We start from the raw sequence: 6,750 nt of genomic DNA, 5'->3' as shown, positions 1-6,750 counted from the left end.
GAGAGATTCGAATAGAATCTCTCTATATAGAGAGATTTGGACAGAGATTTGAATAGCATCTATCTCTGATTGGATATATTCTACCCAAATATCTGATTGATCCTGGGGCCATGCATACATGGGGAGAATTCAGCGTAGCTACCCCTAAGGATAAAGGACTGAACTGCAATCTGCAATACCACGCACTGCAGTGAAATAGAATTTGCAGTTTGAATCTAATCTGTCTGCTAAAATAAACCTATATCAAGAATAATGGTAAAATACATACCAAGTTTGGGGGAAAACTTCATTTTACAACTCCAAAAAGTTCAGTTAACCACAAGTAGAATAAATACAAATAAAATGCCTTGCTCCACCAAAACAAATTTGCTTGAAATCAAAGAGAATCCTGAAAGCAGATAAGGGAACACAAATTATTTGAAAGATTGTGTTTTCACATCAAATACAATGAAGGCCAGAAGACCATGAATCAAATCTTTGAAGTACTGCAAAGGAAAAAATTGTCAAGTCATAATTCTAGTCCAGCAAATAAATGCTTCAGGAAAGAAGGCAAAATAAAGGCATTTTGGGTTAACACAAATGTAAAACAAGCAACAACAACAAAAATCAGCATCAAGTCTGCACTTCAAGAAAGGCAGTTCTTCGATCTGAGAGGAGGTAATAGCAGAGGGAAACACAAATCTTAAGAAATGAAAAACATCAGAAAAGGCAATATTTGGGTATGTATAAAGGATGCTTTTCTCTTAACTTCTTTAAAATAAATATAATGGTTTAACGCAAACACTGAAATGTTGTCTTGTGCGGTATAGAATGCATAGTGTTGAAGTGCATATGACAACTATAAAATAAAGAAGGTCAAGAGTGGTAAATAGGCATGTACTGAATTGAAATCAGAAATATGCAGATATAGCTGGATATAATAAATATAAATTTGCGTGTATGCTTGGGTTAGTATACATACACATGTCTTCTAGCTCTGCCCACTGGAAAGAGATGCAATTAGCAATACTTGCAATTAGCATATATAGCACCTAGATCTTGGTGTCTAAATACCAGTCTCCAGTAAATGGAACCAAGAAGATGTGATTAATTCCAGGACTGGGACGGGAAAAATATAAGATGAGCATAAATCACATTTTGGTGCCAGAAAACATGGAAGTGCTCACAAAAGAATGAGACTATGTTAAAAGAACACAGGAAGCAACCTGAAAGATCTCCCAATGGCCAAATCTAGGATAATCTGACAACATAAATATCGATGGTATGGTTATCTAATCCATAGAACAAAAATAATCCATGAATACATATGAATATAAATAAATAATATTTAGAGCAGAAGGGGCAGTTCTTTCTTACAGAAGAATTTTAGTTTATAAATGTATAAGGAATAAAAGAAATAGATGATCCCTGTTAGAAGATCACAGTAACAATTTCTGCAGGAAAGATCACTGATGGATGCTGAAATCAGTGGATGAAGTTTGAGGAGCAGCTAGATATTTGCATTATCACAAAGTATCTGCCCCGAGATACTTATTACCTACAAAGAGAAAAATAGTAACTTCACAGTGGAGAACCTTAGACAGCATACTTAACTCACAATAGACAGATCCGTAATGAAATGGTGATAGTTAACGTCACAGGTAATAAGACCTATTGACATCATGTCCTCTTTAATATATAGCACTGAGAAGACAATATTGCTTCTGTGTCATTCTTGTCAAATATACATAACTTCAATCTAATCATGCAATAACATTAGACAAACATAAATAACACAGGAGTTGTCTTCAAAATGTTTAAGGTCATAGAGCCTAAGGAAGACTGGCGAACTGTCACTCCTTGGAGGAGGCAAAGACGAGAGACTGAATATACAAATGGACAATGGCCAGGCCATACATAAAAGTGGAACTCTGACCCATAATCTGCAGCAACCAGTGTAAGAAGTCAGACCATTCTATGTAGTAACCAGTCTAGAAAGTCAAACTACTATTTGTAGCAACCAGTCCAGAAAGCCAAGCCATACCCCTAGAGCAACTGGCCCCCCAAAGCCAGGGTTTGTTAAATATCTGAGCTTCCAAACTAGGATGAACCAGAAAAGCCAAATGTCAACCTGTAAGGAATTACATATGATGTCTCACCTCTAGTTAGCCCGCTTATAGCTTCCCTATGCCATCAGGCTCCAATCAGAGCATTTACTGTTCCATTATAAACTTTCTCATTCCTCTGCCTGCCTTGGAGTCTCTGCCAAGTGCAAGAGAAGGTGGCTGACTCCCTTGCTGTAGCAAGCTCTATAGATTTTATTTGTTCTTATTTGGGTGGTACACATTTATTTCTACAAGGGAGACTTAACAATTGAATGCAATATGGGATCATTGGATAGAAAAACAGCATTAGTGTAAAAACTGATGAAATCCAAATAAAGTCTCCAGTTCAGTTAATTGTATTTTACCAATCTTATCATCTTAGTTTTGATCATTGTAATATTACTTAAAAAGATGCTAACACTAAGGGAAGCACTGTGAAAGGTCTTTGGGAACTTCCAGTATTACTTGGGAAATTTTTCTATGTGTCTAATATTATTACAAAATTAAAAGTTAAACAATAAACTTCTTAAAAAAGATAAAATCTGCATTTTTGGGAAGCATAAACCACACACACACAAAAAAACTATTAAATTTGGCTTTATCATCAAACCTTGTTTTTCTCTTCAGAAGACATTGTTAGTCAAACAAAAACATGCCAAAGACTGGGAATTTGCAATGTATTTGCAACGTGTATCTCCCAAAAGACTTGTAACCAAAATACGTAAATAACTTTTACAGCTCAATAATAAAAACAGAAAAAATCCTATAAAAAAATGACTTTTAAAAGAAAGATAAATGGCCATAACCACATGAAAAGACATTTAACATCATTAGACATCAGGAAAATGCAGGCAAAAATGAGATAGAGCTACATACATATTAGAATGAAAAAATTGAAAATACTAACAATACCAAGTGTTGGTGAGGCTATGCAAGAACTCTTGTATACTGATGGTGGGAATGTAAAATTACATAATCACTTTGGAGTAATTTCGTACTTTCTTAAAAACTTAAATACGCAACTAATATATGACCCAGCTATTCCAGTCGGTGGAATACCACTAAGTATTTATGTGGGAGAAACACACAATGATTTGTACGTGCATATCCATAGCAGCTTTATTCATAATAGCGAGAAATAACTAGAAATAACCCAAATGTCCATCAGAAGATACATGGTTAGAAAAACAAAACAATGAAGGAATTACTGATGCATGCACTCATGTAGATGAATCTCAAAAATTATTACGCTGAGTGAACAAAGGCAGACATGAAAGAGTACATGCTATATAATTCCATTTACATAAATATAAACTCCTTTATTCTAACAGGAAACAGATCAGTCGTTGGCTGGATTAAAGATAGAGGAAGGATTGACTACAAAGGGGCACCAGGAAATGTTTGGGGATTATGGAAATATTCTGCTTTTTGATTGTGTTGGTGGTTTCACGGGTGTGTATATCAGGTAAAATTCGTATAATTGTACAATTTAAATGCGTGTAGTTTATTATACCTAAAGTACACTTCAATAAACTTTGGGTGGTGAACACACAATGCAATCAATATACAGATGATGTATTATAGAATTGTACACTTGAAACCTATGTAGTTTTATTAACCAATACCACCCCAATAAACTTAATACAATTAAAAATATATAAATTTGATAAAATAACAATATAATATAGAATTTGGAGGAGCCTCAGAGATCTTGTAGTGAACTTCCTTAAGGAGGGAAGCATAGGTTAGAATTAAGATCTTTTGCTTCCCAGCCTTTACTGTATTAACTGTATAAATATGTATATGTATACATGCATGACAATTCAGAATCTTACAGGATATCCTATAAGACTTTGTCTCCTCTTGTTTAAATTCTGAAAGCAACTTATTCTCAAATATGTACTGTCTGGACTGGCTACTTTGTCCAGAGAGGAAAGGCCACTGGGTTCTAAGAACATATTGGTTTGTCTGGCTTTTCTAGAAATGATAGGAATTCCTATTAGGATACATTTCCAAGACATGGAAATGTTTTCAATAAACCATTAGAACTGTTGGTTCAACCTTCTGTTCAGCTCATGCCTCTTGGGCTGCAGAGAACACTCAATCTACAACATGTGCTAGAAAACTGGATGAGGCTGTGATTGAAAACTTCTGCTGTATGTCATCTGCCACTTTGCTGTTTCTTTCGTTCAGTGGTCCATTTCCACCTGCTTGAGAAAGTAAACCTCAGAGCAGCCGCAGAAATGGAAGGTAAAGGTAACCCTTCCCAGACCTTGGAGCTGACCCTCATGGCCTGGCCCTTATCCATCATATCTGAGCAAGTCTCAGAATTTTCATCTCATCATTTGTTAACAATCTGCTCAAAATGAGAAGTGTTGCGTAGTATTTTACATGGTACACTCCAGCATTTATCTGGAACAAAAAAGTTCAGTTCCGCTCAAACATGTGACAGGAGCTGTGAGGTGTGGAGAGGGTTACTAAGCAATTCGGAGGTTCCCCGCCTTGTCAGGGAGACAGAGGCAGTAGCTGATCATTTTACCACATGCGTGGAGATGTATGTTGGGACTTCGCACAGGATACTTCTTTTTTCCCTGTCAGACTGAATAAAATACAATGGAAGGATTTTAAAGAAAGATCTAAATGTTAACTTAAAAATTTAGAAAAGAGTGAAATACGGTAAGAATAATGTTGATTTTGAGTTTCCATATTTGTGAAGTGAATAGATAACCTGAAAACCAATTCCACCATTCTCTCCTTCTTTGACAGTGATAGCAGGGTGTCTTGTACAATAGGGTGATGAAATGGGCACCTCTAAAATCCAACGCTTGGAAATTACTCAGTATTCATAAGCCCCAGATGCCGCCAGCTTCCTTCAGGTCTCTGGGACTCTAACAAGAAGAGTTGGTTCCCCTAATGATTCCTTCTATCTTCTTTCATGTGGCACTATGTGTTCTCACACTTTTGGCTCATCCTGCTAGGTCTTTACAAAGATACAGATATTTCTTAAAAGTGGCTAAATTATCAAAAGGACTTTTTGTGTCTGATGTTCTGAGATAGGACTGAGTTCTGTTAAATCTGACTTAGGCATATTAAATAAAGCCAGAAACTAGGGTTTAAAAAGGTTGCTGGGAAAAGTATGGAGCTTCATATGTCAAAATTGCAGCACACACAAAAATGCCCGATTTAATTATCTTTTTCTTTTTAATTGTATCTAGAGCTAGAAAACCAACAAAATGAATGCTGCTACACATTAAGGCTTATTTTCTTTTTAGAATACTAGTGCTTCTGAAATTAATTAGCCCAAGTCTATATACTCTTGCTTGCTCATGTTTAATTCTAAATATGACCAGAGAGTAGTTACCAAATGTAAGACGGCTTAAAGCAAATTTAATCTATGAACATAAAATGAACATAGATTCAGTGCTTCATACATAGCTCTGAATAAAAACTGAGAAAACAAATAAAACATTACAGAGTTCCTACCCATACAGAGGACAGATGCTAAAGGGGAGAATAAAATGCTCATGTAACAGAAATACACATAAGTCCCATAAAATTATGCAAAATGTTTATGGAGTCTGAAGAGAAGGAGCTCAAATCTGGTTGATTTAGGTAGATTTTTATCTTTCATGTATTTAAACTACTTCTAATGCTATTCTCTTCCTCACACACTGGGATACTTGCTTTGAGTCTCAGGTTTGGGGTGAAGTGATTAGTAATCCCAAATAAGGTTTCAAATGATAATTAAGGTGTTTGCATATAGGACTGTCTCGTGTGTTTTAAAGCTATAGAAATCTATGGGAATGAAATTATCTGTATAATAACAGGCTTCAGAAGGGTTAATGTATTTGATGTAGGTTTTTGACAGTCATGCTAACATCTCTCAGTTCAACCATTATGTTTAAAGATAAAAATGGTATATTTTGAGTTAGGTGAGCTCTCTTGGTATGTTCTATAGTTCTCTGTTTGAAAAGCTCTAGAATATTAGCAACTACCTGTGATTTGAACATTTCTTTCTGAAATTTGCATTATTCTGTTGAGATTGAGCCATAATTTTTCTATTGGGAAACCTAGGGAAATGTCTCATAATTGGGACACACAGAGTTTTTAATTTAAGTATAAACGAAAAAGAACAGAAAGGGGCCTGATGCAATCGATGATACTTCCACCCTGATTTTGGACGAAGGCTAGGCTGAGAGGCATCTGGGAAGCAGACTGGAGAATCATTCCAGTGTGAATGGAAAGGAAACTTTGAATTTTAAAAAATCAGAAAAATGCACATAGCTAGAAAAAAAATCGAACAAGTTGAGAACGTTATTGAGGTTCTGTCAGTGTGTACCTTTTTCCTACAATCTAAAATTATCGTAGGCACTAAGATAAAAACCTCATGAGTTTCTTTTCATTTGTAAAATTCTACGATCCTATGGTCAAACTTTCTTTTACATAAATTTTGCATACTTCGGCACTAAATTCAAGTAAAGCCCTATATTCGAAGGGAAAAATATTATCATTCATTTAATTTAATAAGTACTCACTGAGCAACTTCTGTTCTTCAGATTTTGTGCTCTAGCTGGAGGCATAGAGAGTGAACAGTCAGTATCTCAGATAGATGACCATTCTCTAAAAAAGGTCTGGTAAGAGATAGTCACTAAACATACACACCTAT

Source organism: Rhinolophus sinicus, chromosome 2, assembly GCF_057876585.1.
Source record: "Rhinolophus sinicus isolate RSI-liver-muscle chromosome 2, RSI-T2T, whole genome shotgun sequence".
NCBI classification, from domain to species: Eukaryota; Metazoa; Chordata; class Mammalia; order Chiroptera; family Rhinolophidae; genus Rhinolophus; species Rhinolophus sinicus.
This window is presented reverse-complemented; position numbering follows the sequence as displayed.